This window comes from Bos indicus x Bos taurus, chromosome 10, assembly GCF_003369695.1.
Source record: "Bos indicus x Bos taurus breed Angus x Brahman F1 hybrid chromosome 10, Bos_hybrid_MaternalHap_v2.0, whole genome shotgun sequence".
Lineage (NCBI taxonomy): Eukaryota > Metazoa > Chordata > Mammalia > Artiodactyla > Bovidae > Bos > Bos indicus x Bos taurus.
In genome coordinates this window covers 48,238,495-48,256,569 of record NC_040085.1, presented here as the reverse complement: position 1 = coordinate 48,256,569, position 18,075 = coordinate 48,238,495, and the positions used below count along the sequence as shown (strand labels likewise).

The 18,075-nt window shown below is 41.3% G+C and overlaps 1 non-coding gene across 1 annotated transcript; it reads left to right on the top strand.

Moving 5' to 3' along the window:
• Positions 1 to 17,771: 17,771 nt before the first annotated feature.
• TRNASTOP-UCA lies at positions 17,772 to 17,843 on the top strand. The gene has a single exon. It is a non-coding gene; the product is annotated as a tRNA-Sec (tRNA).
• Positions 17,844 to 18,075: the final 232 nt, after the last annotated feature.

The window sequence follows — 18,075 nt, the reverse complement described above, 5'->3', positions numbered from 1 at the left end:
GGACTCTTTTGTTGACTATGATGTCTACTACATTTCTTCTAAGAGATTCCTACCCACAGTAGTAGATATAATGGTCATCTGAGTTAAATTCACCCATTCCACTCCATTTTAGTTTGCTGATTCCTAGTATGTCGATGTTCACTCTTGCCATCTCCTGTTTGACTACTTCCAATTTGCCTTGATTCATGGACCTAACATTCCAGGTTCCTATGGAATATTGCTCTTTACAGCATCGGACCTTGCTTCTATCACCAGTAACATCCACAACAGGGTATTGTATTTGCTTTGGCTTCCATCCCTTCATTCTTTCTGGAGTTATTTCTCCACTGATCTCCTGTATCTGAGGTTATTGATATTTCTCCCGGCAATCTTGATTCCAGTTTGTGCTTCTTCCAGTCCAGAGTTTCTCATGATGTACTCTGCATATAAGTTAAATAAACAGGGTGACAATATACAGCCTTGACGAACTCCTTTTCCTATTTGGAACCAGTCTGTTGTCCCATGTCCAGTTCTAACTGTTGCTTCCTGACCTGCATACAGATTTCTCAAGAGGCAGGTCAGGTGGTCTGGTATTCCCATCTCTTTCAGAATTCCCCACAGTTTATTGTGATCCACACAGTCAAAGGCTTTGACATAGTCAATAAAGCAGAAGTAGATGTATTTCTGGAACTCTCTTGCTTTATCCATGAACCAGAGGATGTTGACAATTTGATCTCTGGTTCCTCTGCCTTTTCTAAAACCAGCTTGAACATCTGGAAGTTCATGGTTCACGTATTGCTGAAGCCTGGCTTGGAGAATTTTGAGCATGACTTTACTAGCATGTGAGATGAGTGCAATTGTGCGGTAGCTTGAGCATTCTTTGGCATTGCCTTTCTTTGGGATTGGAATGAAAACTGACCTTTTCCAGTCCTGTGGCCACTGCTGAGTTTTCCAAATTGGCTGGCATATTGAGTGCAGCACTTTCACAGCATTATCTTTCAGGATTTGAAATAGCTCAACTGGAATACCATCACCTCCACTAGCTTTGTTCATAGTGATGCTTTCTAAGGCCCACTTGACTTCACATTCCAGGATGTCTGGCTCCAGGTGAGTCATCATACCATCGTGATTATCGTGGTCCTGAAGACCTTTTCTGTACAGTTCTTCTGTGTATTCTTGCCACCTCTTCTTAATATCTTCTGCTTCTGTTAGGTCCATACCATTTCTGTCCTTTATCGAGCCCATCTTTGCATGAAATGTTCCCTTGGTATCTCTAATTTTCTTGAAGAGACCTCTAATCTTTCCCTTTCTGTTGTTTTCCTCTATTTCTTTGCATTGATCACTGAGGAAGGCTTTCTTATCTCTCCTTGCTATGCTAAAGCTGAAACTCCAGTACTTTGGCTAGCTCATGCGAAGAATTGACTCTTTGGAAAGACTCTAATGCTGGGAGGGATTTGGGGCAGGAGGAAAAGGGGACGACAGAGGATGAGATGGCTGGATGGCATCACCAACTCAATGGACGTGAGTTTGAGTGAACTCTGGGAGATGGTGATGGACAGGGAGGCCTGGCGTGCTGCGATTCATGGGGTCACAAAGAGTTGGACACGACTGAGCGACTGAATTGAACTGAACTGATCTCCTGTAGCATATTGGGCACCTATCAACCTGGGGAGTTCCTCTTTCAGTATCCTATCATTTTGCCTTTTCATACTGTTCATAGGGTTTTCAAGGGAAGAATACTGAAGTGGTTTGCCATTGCCTTCTCCAGTGGACCACATTCCGTCAGACCTCTCCACCACTACCCATCCGTCTTGGGTGGCCCCACACAGCATGGCTTACTTTCATTGAGTTAGACAAGGCTGTGGTCCATGTGATCAGATTGGCCAGTTTTCTGTGATTATGGTTTCAGTGTGTCTGCCCTCTGATGCCCTCTCGCAACACTTACCGTCTTACTTGGGTTTCTCTTTCCTTGGATGTGGGGTATCTCTTTACAGCTGCTCCAGCAAAGTGCAACCGCTGCTTCTTACCTTGGATGAGGTCGCCCCTCCTGACCTTGAACATGGAGTAGCTCCTCTTGGCTGCTCCTTACCTTGGACGAGGTCGCCCCTCCTGACCTTGAACGTGGAGTAGCTCCCCTTGGCCCTCCTGCACCTGCCTGATAGACAGAGTGCCTGATGAACTATGGACAAAGGTTTGTGACATTGTACAGGAGACAGGGATCAAGACCATCCCCATGGAAAAGAAATGCAAAAAAGCAAAATGGCTGTCTGGGGAGGCCTTACAAATAGCTGTGAAAAGAAGAGAAGCGAAAAGCAAAGGAGAAAAGGAAAGATATAAGCATCGGAATGCAGAGTTCCAAAGAATAGGAAGGCTTTGTTTAGCCTTCTTCAGTGATCAATGCAAAGAAATAGAGGAAAACAACAGAATGGGAAAGACTAGAGATCTCTTCAGAAAATTAGAGATACCAAGGGAACTTTTCATGCAAAGATGGGCTCGATAAAGGACAGAAATGGTATGGACCTAACAGAAGCAGAACATATTAAGAGGAGGTAGCAAGAATACACAGAACTGTACAAAAAAGATCTTCACGACAAACATAATCACGATAGTGTGATCACTGACCTAGAGCCAGACATCCTGGAATGTGAAGTCAAGTGGGCCTTAGAAAGCATCACTATGAACAAAGCTAGTGGAGGTGATGGAATTCCAGTTGAGCTATTTCAAATCCTGAAAGATGATGCTGTGAAAGTGCTGCACTCAATATGCCAGCCAATTTGGAAAACTCAGCAGTGGCCACAGGACTGGAAAAGGTCAGTTTTCATTCCAATCCCAAAGAAAGGCAATGCCAAAGAATGCTCAAACTACCGCACAATTGCACTCATCTCACACACTAGTGAAATAATGCTCAAAATTCTCCAAGCCAGGCTTCAGCAATATGTGAACTGTGAACCTCCTGATGTTCAAGCTGGTTTTAGAAAAGGCAGAGGAACCAGAGATCAAATTGCCAACATCCGCTGGATCATAGAAAAAGCAAGAGAGTTCCAGAAAAGCATCTATTTCTGCTTTATTGACTATGCCAAAGCCTTTGACTGTGTGGATCACAATAAATTGTGGAAAATTCTGAAAGAGATGGGAATACCAGACCACCTGATCTGCCTCTTGAGAAATTTGTATGCAGGTCAGGAAGCAACAGTTAGAACTGGACATGGAACAACAGACTGGTTCCAAATAGGAAAAGGAGTTCGTCAAGGCTGTATATTGTCACCCTGTTTATTTAACTTATATGCAGAGTACATCATGAGAAATGTTGGACTGGAAGAAACAGAAGGTGGAATCAAGATTGCCGGGAGAAATATCAATAACCTCAGATATGCAGATAACACCACCCTTATGGCAGAAAGTGAAGAGGAACTAAAAATCCTCTTGATGAAAGTGAAAGTGGAGACTGAAAAAGTTGGCTTAAAGCTCAACATTCAGAAAACAAAGATCACGGCATCCGGTCCCATCACTTCATGGGAAATAGATAGGGAAAGAGTGTCAGATTTTATTTTTTGGGGCTCCAAAATCACTGCAGATGGTGATTGCAGCCATGAAATTAAAAGACAGTTACTCCTTGGAGGGAAAGTTATGACCAACCTAGATAGCATATTGAAAAGCAGAGACATTACTTAGCCAACAAAGTTCTGTTTAGTCAAGGCTATTGTTTTTCCAGGGGTCATGTATGGATGTGAGTGTTGGACTGTGAAGAAAGCTGAGTGCCGAAGAATCGATGCTTTTGAACTGTGGTGTTGGAGAAGACTCTTGAGAGTCCCTTGGACTGCAAGGAGATCCAACCAGCCCATCCTAAAGGAGATGAGTCCAGGTGTTCATTGGAAGGAATGATGCTAAAGCTGAAACTCCAATACTTTGGCCACCTCATACGAAGAGTTGACTCATTGGAAAAGACTCTGATGCTGGGAGGGATTGGGGGCAGGAGGAGGAGAAGGGGATGACAGAAGATGAGATGGCTGGATGGCATCACCGACTTGATGGACATGAGTTTGTGTGCACTCCGGGAGTTGGTGATGGACAGGGAGGCCTGTCGTGCTCTGGTTCGTGGGGTCACAAAGAGTCAGACACAACTGAGCGACTGAACTGAACTGACCATGACAAGCCCAAAATGACCAAGTGATTGACAGTCATAGCTTCAGGGATAGTGAAACCTATTACTGTCTCCTCAAGGAAGTATCCCCATACCCCATAATGGGAACTAGGACTTTCAGTACAGCAGAGCCTAAATTGTGGGAGCTGCTGCTAAGTCACTTCAGTCGTGTCTGACTCTGTGTGACCCCATAGACGGCAGCCCACCAGGCTCCCCCGTCCCTGGGATTCTCCAGGCAAGAACACTGGAGTGGGTTGCCATTTCCTTCTCTAATACATGAAAGTGAAAAGTGAAAGTGAAATCGCTCAGCCGTTTCTGACCCTCTGGGACCCCATGGACTGCAGCCTACCAGGCTCCTCCCTCCATGGGATTTTCCAGGCAAGAGTCGTGGAGTGGGGTGCCATTGCCTTCTCATAGTGCAATTACAAGTTCCAAGGATTAGGACTTGCTATGTTCAGGTAGCCATTACTCAGTTTAATATATTGGGGTTTCAAATTTCTCAGGCTCTTCCAACCAAATGTCCCCTTCTAACGTTCACAGAATTGAGTCCAGTATTTTCTCCATTAAGTCCTAACTTTTGAAAACATGACCAACCTGTTGAGACTCTGTTCAGTTTCCTGTGTGGCGCTGCCACTCTTGCCATTAAAGCTTGGACTTATTTTCATCACAACCTTCCTTAAAGCTGCAGGAGATACTCTTTAAACACTGCCATGGAAGATTTCTGACTTTTGCCATTCTGTAACACTGCTCCTTCTCCTCCTTCCCTCAATAACATTGACATTACCTCCATATAAACCCAAGAAGACAAGCTGGAAAACAATTAGAAGTTCAACATTTTATTTAAAAAGTGAAGACTATGATGTAGGTAATGCATGGTGGTGTGCGTGTTTATGTGCAAGTGTATGTAATTTTATCTTCTCTCTCTTCATGCCACATATCTAAGGCAAAGAAGTTATTTCTGAGTTACACATGGCCTGAAATGTCTAAACCATTGGGAAAATTCTCATTTTCTTACCAAATATAGATTAACATTCCACTTTAGTTATTAAGAGATAGTGAATGATAACATGAATGGCTTGAGGGGTTTGCAAGGAACCACTTATAAATTGAGCTAAAGGTCTTATCTACCTGCACGAACTTGTTTATCTTTCAGTAAAGATAGAGAAGAGATTCGAGTGCAGATAAATAATTTACAAGCAAGTTATTAAACAAATTTGTTGCATCTGAATTCTTCCTCTTCCTCTTGACTCATTTTTGAGGCCAAATATAAAGTCACTTCTTTTAAGGAGATATTTTTGAGGTTAAAACACTATACCTGTCTAGAGAAAGTACAAAAACAACTTGATATCTCTTACTAGAAATACATATAGAATCACAGAACTTTAGAGCAAGAGGGCATGTCCCTTGTTGTATGTGGCTAGCAGATGTTGAAGGACAGAAATAGTGTTTATTGCAGAATAAATACAGAAATACTGACTTTAAAAATAATGTTCTTTTGCCACATTGAGCTTTTTGGATCAATTTTATGTATAGAAACATTTTTCCTCTTATTCCTAAAATCACCCACCTAAGCTAACAATTTAAATTTATTATTAGCTCCCTTATGCTTTTTCTCTTTTTAATTCATATATAGATCACTCCAGTATTAATTTTGAATAATTCATTTGATATTTCTCAATTTGTTTTACCCTTGTGTTATTTCTGGATTTTCTCCACTATGAATACTTTTGTTCCCCACAGTTAAATTTTTGTCCTCTGTTGAAATATTTCCCTTGAACATATTCCTGAAAGGAAGCTTGCCAGAATAAAAGAGATCTGGATGATACAAACGAATGTACTTGGGAAACAGAAAGAGACTCACAGACTTAGAGAACAGAACTCATGGTTGCTCCGGGGGAAGGACCTTGGGAGGGTCATGTGCACACTGCTATATTTAAAATGGATAACCAACAAAAAACCTATTGTATAGCACATGGAGCTCTGCTCAGATATTACGAGCCTGGATGAGAGGGGGGTTTGGGGGAGAATGGATACACGTATATGTATGGCTGAGTCCCTTCCCTGTTCACCTGAAACTATCACAACACTGTTAATCGGCTAACCCCAATATAAAATGTCTTTGGTGTTAAAAAATAATAATAAAATTTAATTTAAAAAAAGAAAGAGATCTGAATGAGTATATGTTTTGCCGAGGACCGCTTTGATGCCCAGTTCTAGGAGGCACCATTCTCAAGAGATATAGAAAAGGTGATCCTCTCTGGAGTCCTGCAACAGGACAGCCCTGCTGCTGTTGCACAGCGCCGGTGCCAGAAAGGCTGCTCCACTCATCAGCGCCTATTTCCCCTTTCCACCTTTAGTATTTTATTTGCTTTTGCTACATTATTAGGTATAAAGAAATAGTTATTTTAACTTGTGTTATTTACTTACAAAAATGTGAATATTTTCCTGGCTTGCTCTTCATGTTTCTTTTTGTAACAAGCTGTTAGTTATTATCCTTTAAAATGAATTAACCCATGAAGAATGTTTTGACTAGAACCTGGTGTACAGTAAGTTCTGAATGCTGCTGCTGCTAAGTCGCTTCAGTCATGTCCGACTCTGTGCGACCCCAGAGACAGAAGCCCACCAGGCTCCCCCGTCCTTGGGATTCTCTAGGCAAGAACACGAGTGGGTTGCCATTTCCTTCTCCAATGAATGAAAGTGAAAACTGAAAGGGAAGTCACTCAGTCGTGTCCGACTCTTAGCGACCCCATGGACTATAGCCTACCAGGCTCCTCCATCCATGGGATTTTCCAGGCAAGAGTACTGGAGTGGGGTGCCATTGCCTTCTCTGAAGTTCTGAATAAATGCTACTTATTCTCATGATTAGTATTGTTAAAATATTATTTTTGTTTTTGTTACTATGATCATTTTTGGACCCAAAGTAGGGGCATTTAGCCCAAGGATTTATTACCAAATTCCGGCTTTCTTTCTCTTCCCTCCTTCCTTCTTTCTTTCCTTCCTTTTTTTCTTTCTCTATTTTTAATAGACTATTTTTTAGAACAGTTTTAGGGTCACAGCAAAACTGAACAGAAGGTAGAGATTCTTAAATATTCCTTGTCCTGACACATGCATAGCCTTTCCTATGATCAACATTTCCCATGAGAGCAATGCATTTATTACAATTGACAAATATACATTGATGCATCATTATCAGGCAAAGTCCATAGTTAACATTAGAGCTCACTCTTGGTGTTACACCTTCAGTGAATTTAGACAAATGTACAGTGACATATATCTACCATTAGAATATCATACAAAGTAGCTTTTCTGCCTTAAAAATCCTCTGTGTCCTGCTTATTCATCCCTCCCTCATCACAACCTCTACCAACCATTGATCTTTTTACTGTCTCCATGAAGTGAAGTGAAAGTCTTTCAGTCATGTCCGACTCTTTGCAACCCCATGGACTATACAGTCAATGGAATTCTCCAGGCCAGAATACTGGAGTGGGTAGGGTAGCCTTTCTCTTCTCCAGAGGATCTTCTCAACCTAGGGATAGATCCCAGGTCTACCGCATTGCAGGCAGATTCTTTACCAGCTGAGCTACAGGGGAAACACATAGTTCTGCCTTTTCCAGAAGGCCATATGCTTGGAATCATACAGTATGCAGTCTTTTCATAGTAGCTTCCTTCACTTACTAATATGCATTTAAGTTTCCTCCAAGTCTTTTCATGGCTTGATAACTCATTTCCTTTTAGCACCAATAATATTTCACTATCTGTATGTGTTAGTTGCTCAGTCATGTCCAGCTCTTTGAGATCCCATGGACTGTAGCCCACCAGGCTCCTCTGTCCATGGGATTCTCCAGGCAAGAATACTGGAGGGGACATATACCTTAGTTTACCTATCCATTCACTTACTGAAGGACATCTTGGTTGATTCCAAGTTCTGGCAATTGTGAATAATGCTGCTATAAACATCCTCATGTGGGTTTTTTCATGAACATAAGGTTTCAGTTCCTTTGGGTAGACACTGAGGAGCACAACTGCTGGATCTAATCATAGGAGTATACTTTGTTTTGTAAGAAAATGCCAACTGTTTTCCAAATCACTGCACTATATTACTTAGCAGTCCCACCAGCAATGAATGAGGGTTCCTGTTTTCCACATCCTCCTCAGCATCAGCTGTGTCAGTGTTCTGGATTTGGGCCATTCTAATATGTGTAAAAGGTATGTGTATATATAGTAGGATCACATTTTAATTTTCATTTTCCTGATAGCATGTGTGTGTGAACAGTACGTGTTTTATGCTACCTTGTGTGTGAGGCACAAGTCTGTGGTGCCAGAGATTATGCAGAATATTTCTTTTTTTTCCCTACTGAGTCACCTTTTCATCCAGGTCTCCCTTAGGTGGACATCTAGGACTTTCTTTCTTCTCCCATGGGCCTCCTACTTCTGCACTTAGGGTCCTGGTCTTTTTCCATCCCTGGGATTCTCCAGGCAAGAACACTGGAGTGGGTTGCCATTTCCTTCTCTAATGCATGAAAGTGAAAAGTGAAAGTGAAGTTGCTCAGTTGTGTCCGACTCATCGACCCCCTGGACTGCAGCCTTCCAGGTTCCTCCGTCCATGGGATTTTCCAGGCAAGAGTACTGGAGTGGGGTGCCATTGCCTTCTCCGGAATAATGATACTGATAATCATAATTAGCTTTATTGGATCAAAAATTCCCTTGTCCTTTGGTAACCCCATTCTCTCAGGTGACTGGTTCATGGCAGTCCTTCCCTCAGCCAGGTGTTAGTGCCCCACACAACTTGTTCCATTTGGGTGACACCAACTCATTTCTAAGCTAAACTGTTTTGTCGTTCAAACCTCCCTAAGTTAGGGTTGCCATATCTACCACAGGACAGTTAAGTTTGCATTTCAGGTAAGGAACTAATATCTTATTCTAGTATAAGTATACCTAAGTATTGCATCTTCATTGTTTATGTGAAATACAAATTTTAACTGGAGATCTATTTCTATATCTATACCTATATCCATCTACAACTATCTGTGCATGTGTGTATTTCTAGTATTTTCCTAAATCTGGCACTCCTACCGTTTACCCAAGGTTTAACCAAATAGTTTTATTTTCTGGTCTGAGTGACGCACCTGGTTCACAATTAATGTGCTGGCTAATGGAGACGAAGTTTTTGAGACCAGCAAAATAATAACAAATAGATCTTTTAAAGCATTCAGTGGTCTGCAGTCCACATTTTCTAGGATATAAAAGATCAGAGCAGAAGGCTCATGTCTCCACCTTCAAATCAATTACACACTTTTATTGAACTGATCATACCAATTCAGCTATCCTAGGAAGCCTAATCCTTAGTTATACTTGCCTAGGAATTCATTCCCCAGTATATCTGCCAAAGAATTCACTCCTTCCCTAGTCCCTGCTAATCCTCTCAGAATCTTCCTTACATACACGTTCCCGCTTTGTCTGAGGTCTCCAATCCTGGCTCAAGCTCACTCATTGACATGTGCCTTCTGTGTGCCTACCCAGTGCATCCTCCAGGCAGGCTGCAGCCTGTCTGTGGCTTCCTGCCTCCTTCCTGCTTCACAGCACTCTGGCACTCCTGCCAGCCACAGTCCTGTTCTTCTATCACCCCACATGATCTTGAAGAACTCCGCTGCTCACTGCAGACTGACTGGGAGAAGGGGATGAGAAGCCCCTGATGCTGTCCTTGGTGCTCTCCTGTTGAACATAAAGAATTTCACAGAACAAACATCAGACCAGGCCCCTGCTACCAAGGTGGGTCAAGGCAGAAAACAAGTCCACTCTGTAATCATGTCCGAACTACAAAACTGACGACCCAAACATGCCCTAACCTGCCTCACAGGACTGGCTGCTGCTTGTTTACCAATTAAGGCTTTAGCTTGATGCTAGTCCTCCTTCCTTCCAGATAAGATTCATTAAGATCCCCGGTCACAGAGTTACCCTTGCTTCCCTACAGCCATTTCTAACCCAAAGCAAGCTCTAAACTCTCCTTAAAATAAATGAACTAACTTGAGCCCAAATCCTATAGTAAGCCTTTTCAAGCCCCCGTGGTTGCTGAGACCTGAGTCACATGCCATGGGATGTTGTCTCCTCCTGTGCAGGTGCAATAAACCCAACCATTCAACTGCAGGGATGCTCCGGATGCACTTTGACTGGAGGGCAGTGACAACTCCCAGCAACTCGTGATTCAGTATCAATAGTCTTCAAGGCCACTCCCAGGATGGAGCAGAAGTGGCAGGCATTTTGCCAAACTCTCAGCTGTACTGTGTTTCCTGCTGCTGCTGCTGCTAAGTCGCTTCAGTCGTATCCGACTCTGTGCGACCCCAGAGACGGCAGCCCACTAGGATCCCTCATCCCTGGGATTCTCCAGGCAAGAACACAGGAGTGGGTTGCCATTTCCTTCTCCAATGCATGAAAGTGAAAAGTGAAAGTGAAGTCCCTCAGTTGTGTCCGACTCTTAGTGACCCCATGGACTGCAGCCTACCAGGCTCCTCCGCCCATGGGATTTTCCAGGCAAGAGTACTGGAGTGGGGTGCCATCGTCTTCTCTGGTACTGTGTTCCCTACAGGTGCTCTTATCTCTGGATCCTGCCTCGCCAGTCGAAGCTTACAGCAGGGCTCTAGGGGAGGCTTACAGGGTCTGCCCACTTGTCAGAGGTCAGCTTTCCATTCCTCTCATTCAGAACCACCTGGCTATTGAGGGTTAGCCTCATGTGGCTATTGGGATTAACCCCCCCCCCCCCCCTGCTGGTTTCACTATGATTGGGTGGGACCAATAAGTCCAGAAGAACTAGGCCCTCTGGACCATTAACCATCTAACTGAAGGATTGTGATTTTACAGCTCTGTCCTCACACCTTAGAACAACAATCTTTTTCTTGGCAGAAGAACCTACTTCTCTGTCAGTGATCAAAGAGCAAGAAGAATGTTAGGCTCAGCATATAACCCACTCAAAGTTGGTACAGGAATATCTAAATGAGTCCCCATCTAGAATATGAAGCTGAAATAAGCAGCTTTCAATACCCACCAAAGTTTAGAACTTTCACTACACAGGTATTATAAAGAAACTTTAAAAACTGTCCTTCTTAAACCTAGCAGCATTTGTTGAATTCTATTTTGTAGAATTACTGTGGGCTACTAATCCCCACCCCCAATCTAAGAACATGGATTCTAAAAAATAAAACAAACTAGTGAAAAAAAACAAAAAAGCAATAGATTCTCCAATACAGAGAATAAACTAGTGGTTACCAGTGAGGCAAGGGAAGGGTGGAGGGGCAAGGTGGGAGGTAGGGTTATTATGTGATTATATGAAATCATGTGTGTGTAAAATTTGAAAATTTAAAGCACTGAAGAATTCAAAAGATGCCTTCATTCAATAAAAATATTACAACTCTGTAAAACTATACGTGTGTGTGTATGTATATTTAAATATCATTGATTTAAAGTAATTCTTTGTTTCCTCCCTTCCTCTTTTTGTCAGGAATGTGAAGGGGAATTCATCTCATCAATGAGTTTGCACAGGGCTAGATTGTTAAAGAGCTGATTTCTTCATATTACATAAACCATACAACTTGTGCATTTAAAAAGCAATTTAAACTCATAGATAATGCATTGTCTTCTTTGTTAGTTCTTTCTATTATACACAGTCTTCCAGAATAAGGAGCCAGAGGCTCTATTCACCATTAGGTTCAACTGTCAGAAATGATGAAACATCTTTCCTTATCCCCAGGAAGGGTGTGAACCAAACAGTGGACCCTGAAAGTTAGGCTTTTGGTTTTGTCCATTCAGATGCTACAGTGCATCCTAGCTCAGAAGAGGAAAACCATAATCTGGTTGTGTACCAGATTATGGGATGGAGAATGGATTCAATTTTCTGACTTCTCTAAGATCAGTCCTCCATAAAGAGTTGTTTTGCTTGACACTTTGTTTCCACAACATTTAGATACCAGTTCTCAAATACAATATTCTAAACACAAAAATCATAAGTTATAAGGGATTTTTGAAGCACTCTTCATAAACATCTGTATCATTCTTTCTGTTTACTAGCATGGGTAATTTAGAGTTAATTGTAGAGTTAATACTAAGGAAATAAATACCACATGATTTTCAGGTTAAAGGTGAAAAAAAAAGGAGAAAGGTCATTTCCTATACCTTGACGTAACACCATTCCATCTGCAGAAGTAGCTGGAGCTCACATGTGTGACTCATATTGGAACAGCAACCTAATATTAAAAGAGTATCACGTGCTGGCCAACAGTGTAATGTGACAGGCTGCTTATCTCATTGGGCTGATGTAATCTTGGAATTTCCTGAATTGAAATACAATTTAGAACCAGAGGAAGGGACTCTGGGCTTTTTGGCCTTTAGCTAATTCTGTCCTCCCCCTCCTTTTAAAAGTATTTTTCTGTTTCCATGTTTTCTTATGTGCTAGGTGATCATTGCTAACAATTAGGGGAGTGCCTGGGCACTCCTCTAAATGTTTAATTCTTTTAACCTTCACAATCCTCCCACAAGATAATTATCCCATTTTACAGACAAGGCAACTCAGATGCAAAAAATGCTAGGTAATTGCTTTAGTTCACACAAGCAAAAATGTAAGATTCTTCTCTTTGAGATCCATATATGAGGGCCTTTGCCTTCAGTGCTCAGGTCACGCCGGAGTCTTCCAGGAAGTCTCGATCTTGAAAAGACCATGTCTAATGTGAACTGTGACAAAGAGGAGGTTGATACCTCAGTAAATTCAGAACTTTTGGTCATCCATTTCTAATCTTGAAACTAACATTTCCCTTTAACTATATTAGCATTTTATTTTTCTATAATTGTTTCAGATTGCTCTGTCTTCAGTGTTTTACTGGAAAAGAGTTATCATCTAAGATATCCCCTCGTCATTTTAGGATTTAAAGAATGGGATTTACTTAATTATTTGGGGTTTTAAGATTATTTTTAGATAAAATCAAATGATCAAGTCTTAAAAATCTTTTATAGTTCATTATTTTGTTCTGGATTTAATAACACTATTTATATAAATAAGAGATCAGAAGAGAAAACAGGTAAAGAATATGTTGGTTTGATGATTATCCTAGGGTGTCACACAATTCAAAATCCACATATCCTCCCATTTCTTATATTGTATAGGAGTAGAGGAAACTATAAATGGGTTTTAATCCTGGCTTGCATGTGTGCTAGGACACATGCTTCAGTTGTGTCCAACTCTTTGCAGTCTCATGGATTGTAGCTCCTCTGTTTGTGGAATTTTCCAGGCAAGAATACTGGAATGGTTTGCTATTCTCTTCTCTAGGGTATCTCCCCAACACAGGGATTGAATCTGGGTCTCCTGTATTCCAGGCAGATTCTTTATCATCTGAGCCACCAGGTACTGAAAATTAAGCTCTCCTTTTTTACCAAGTTTCAGAGTAACAATAAACTGTCTTATAAACACAGGCAGAAGATGGCAAGATGGACAGCCTCACGAAAAAAAAGTCTATAGGTACTGACCCTTGGGGCTACATGATGATAAAGGCAGCTGGCCACCTGTTTGCTCTAAAGTAAAGACTACCAACCAACAAGCACTGTTCATTCGTAGTACCTGAGTTATATATATGAAAAAAACATTTATATATATATATATATATATATATATATACACATACATATACACACACTGCTGCTGCTGCTGCTAAGTCGCTTCAGTCGTGTCCGACTCTGTGCGACCCCATAGACGGCAGCCCACCAGGCTCCTCTGTCCATGGGATTTTCCAGGCAAGAGTACTGGACTGGGGTGCCATTGCCTTCTCCAACGCATGAAAGTGAAAAGTGAAAGTGAAGTTGCTCAGTCGTGTCCGACTCTTAGCGACCCCATGGACTGCAGCCCACCAGGCTCCTCCGTCCATGGGATTTTCCAGGCAAGAGTACTGGAGTGGGGTGCCATTGCCTTCTCCGATATATACACACACATACATACATATGTGTGTATACACATACATACACACCTAAGTGGGCTTTCTTGGTGGCTCCATGGTAAAGAATCTGCCGCAATGCAGGAGATACAGGAGATGCGGGTTCAATCCCTGGGTCAGGAAGATCCTCTAGAGGAGGAAATGACAACCCACTCCAGGATTCTTTCCTGGAGAATCCCATGGACAGAGGAATTTTGCAGGCTACAGTTAATGGGGTCGCAGAGTCGGGACATGACTCCGTGACTGAGCATGCACTCACACCTAAGTATTTGCACGTAAGGCACAGCAGAAGAAGATGAGAAGGGGCAGGAGATTGCTGTGTTTTGGTACATGCCTTCAATAGTTATGTGATATTTTAAAACTATGGACTAATATTACTTTGGTGAAAGTGATATACACAGCTAACAGTAAATTATATTATTTTTTCTCAATGAATAATTTAAGGAGTGCACACCTTAATGGAATGCCACTCACATACTCGTGTTGGACTGCTAATGGCACAGAGCCTTGTGGAGATTTCACAGCATCTATCAAATTAAAAAATCTACTTACTACCCAACACAGAAATTTTTCTTTATGAATTAATCTACAGAAATATTCTCCCAAATATATATATATAAGCAGCATTACTTGTTACAGAAAAAGAAAAGTCCATAGTAGAGAGCTGGTCAAATAAATTAATAATTTCAGACAAAAAATAACCCTGTTCCTTTCTAGAAGGAACTAGATTGCTCTCTCCCTAAGAATAATTCCCATACAGGAACCCTCATACCCCTGGTGGAAATGTAAACTGGTGCAGCCACTATGGAAAATAATATGGAGATTCCTTGAAAATGTAAAAATAGAACTACCATATGATCCAGCAATCCCATTCCTGGGCATATAGCCAGATAAGACAAAAACTCTAATTTGAAAAGATACACACACCCCAAAGTTCACAGCAGCACTATTTAAAATAGCCAAGACATGGAAGCAACCTTAATGTCCGTCAATGATAAATGGATAAGAAGATGCAGTAGGTATATACAGTGGAGTTTTACTCAGCCATAAAAAAGAATGACATAATTGCCATTTGCAGCAACAAGGATGGACCTAGAGATTATACTGAGAAATTAGGTCAGACAGAGAAAGGGAAATATTGTATGAGATTACTTTTATGTAGAATTTTTTAAATGATGCAAATGAATTTATTTATAAAACAGAAAACAGACTCACAGACATTGAAAACAAATTTCCAGTTACCAAAGGAGAAGGAGAGGCATAAATTAGGAGTATAGGATTAACAGATACACCCTGCTATATATGATAGATAAACAACAAGGATTTACCGTACAGCACAAGGAACTATACTCAATATCTTATAATCTATAATGGAAAGAATCTGAAAAAAAATATGTATGTATAACTGAACCACTTTGCTCTATACCTGAAACTAACACAGTATTGTAAATCAACTATGCTTCAATTTTTAAAAAAGAATAATTCCCATATAGGAGCTAATTCCTTAATGACAGACAAAGAGATTTCCCCAGTAACGTAATTCCATGAAGATGTTCATGGAATGGAAGTAGAAAATGGTCTTTCAGTAGGTGCGTTACTCTTTCTTTCTAAACTAGCCATGATATCGTTGCAGTAAATGGCTATTATCTACCTCAAAATTCAAATATTTCACTATTTAACAATGTTGTTGAGCTACAGTTTGAGCCAATCGCTTGAAAACTATGGAATATGCACAAAAAATTTGCAAGCATCTGGTAAATGCATCATTTTTCTTATTAATTGTCAAGGGTGAAAAGACACTTTAAGGACACATTATCTCTTCAGCAACATTAGGTCATGCCCAGAGAGAAATCAAGACCAGCCACAGATACTAAATGGCGAAAATCTACAGGGTCAGGAGACATGAGTCAAGGCTTAATTATCCAGTTAATTAAACAAAGGATTATATGGATTATTTAAAGACCCTTTTGAAGAAAAACTGACAGTTCTTTCTAGAATCTTCTTCTCAAGGAGTAACTAGTATGGCCAAAATGAAAATCTGAAAAAAACAGGCTACTAAATAAAGTCTTAAATTTATCCTATTACCTCATAAATTTACCAAAACAAGTTTTAATTCAATGATTAATTAATTCATGTCTTTCTCTATGCAAATCATCTCCGAGTTTAAGTAAGGATTCTCTCTTACTAAGTATCAGGTTATAAAGAGATGTTAAATATATCAGAAGAAATAACCACATATGATCAGTAATTCTCTAAGTTCAGAAATTTTGATAAAGCCTTTAGACCTTGACTCCATTTAACATCCATCTTTCCACAGCGCCTTGCAAGACACACCAGTAAAGAAGTGATTCATCAAATATTTTTAAAGCCATTGCTGGCATTCTTGAAGAAATACAGAGTCAAAACAAAACCATATAATCAGCAATAATTACGAAGTATAATGAAGTCTCAGCTTGTCTATAACATTGTACTGAGATAAGAGTTTAGAGATATTAACCTTGGACTTTTTTGCTCCTAAAATTATTTTATAGTTTTCCACTGTTGGATAATGGCATTCACTGTTTGATGAGGGCAGATGTTGCCTGCAAAGAAATAATTCAAGTAATTTAATTGAAGGACTGAATGAATTTTTAAGTTCATACCTGGTAAAAGTCTGAAAGCACAGTATTTTGGATTTGTATGAACCAAGTCTCTGACAGAGAAATGGTTTTTGGTTCCAAATTAGGAACGTGACCGTGACCGGGACTAGGGTTTAGGCTTTATAAAAAGTAAGTATAAAGTAGGGAGCAAAACACTCTGACTCCTGGGCATTTCCCCACCTCGAGGAGGGCAATCAAAGAAGCTTTTCCAGGGCTGGGAGAGAGGAATCAGAGAAAGAAGAGGAGAGAAAGAAACTAAAGTATCTGAATGGGGTTACTAGAACCCAGCCCCTAGGGGAGCAATCAGACCTGCAAGGATGGGCAAGTTGGCCGAGCCTGGTTCAGTAGTCACAGCAGGAGCCTGTGCCCGACTTTTCACATGGGACCCTCGGAGGACACCCCTGCAGAGAGCCTCACACTGGTTGGCCTCAGTAGAGCATAAATGATACCATAATGTGTTTGAGTCTCTGGCTCCCCATCATCTGGACAAGATCCCTGAGTTCCTTGGGCTCAGAGTGACAGGCCAGGTGAGTTAAGTGAGGGCAGACACAGGATAACTGGTGGAAGAAGAAAGCAAAAAAAAGTGGGATACTATATTTAAAGCTTCTTTCTTGGACTCTGAATCATTCAAAGAACTGAGCCTCTTTTCAGAGAGATAAAGACATGAAGCACCAAATAAAATCACAAAGCAACTCAGTCCCTAAGTATGGAGACTTGGGATATCTGGAAATACTAGGCTTTGGAGAAAGAGACAAGATTTTAAAGCGAGGCTTGAAAGAGAACCCGACACTACTGATAAGAGCTGAGCAGACCTGGGAGGTGCTGGGGAGGCAGAGTGGTGACGAGGGCAGGGGTATACTGATCTGTGCAAAGTCTTGACTCAGGAAACACCCACAGCCCTTTCTCAGCCACAAGCCAAGGAAGACACGACCCCCAGCAAGGAGAAGAGGGACAGGGGTTGCTTTTAAGAAAAGATAGCCACTTACCTTCAGTGATGTGAAAGCGAGGACCACTATGTACAACCCTACCAGGGATGCCGGGGCTTCCCTGGTGGCTCAGAGGTTAAAGCATCTGCCTTCAATGCAGGAGACCCAGGTTCGATCCCTGGGTTGGGAAGATCCCTTGGAGAAGGAAATGGCAACCCACTCCAGTATTCTTGCCTGGAGAATCCCATGGATGGAGGAGCCTGGTAGGCTTCAGTCTACGGGGTCGAAAAGAGTCAGACACTACTGAGAGACTTCACTTCACTTCACAGGGGATGCCAGACATTCAGACGAGGACAAAAATGCACATCCTGATTCCTGCACTTGGTACCTTGTTCAAAACCTGTCTGAAGCTTATCCCCCAT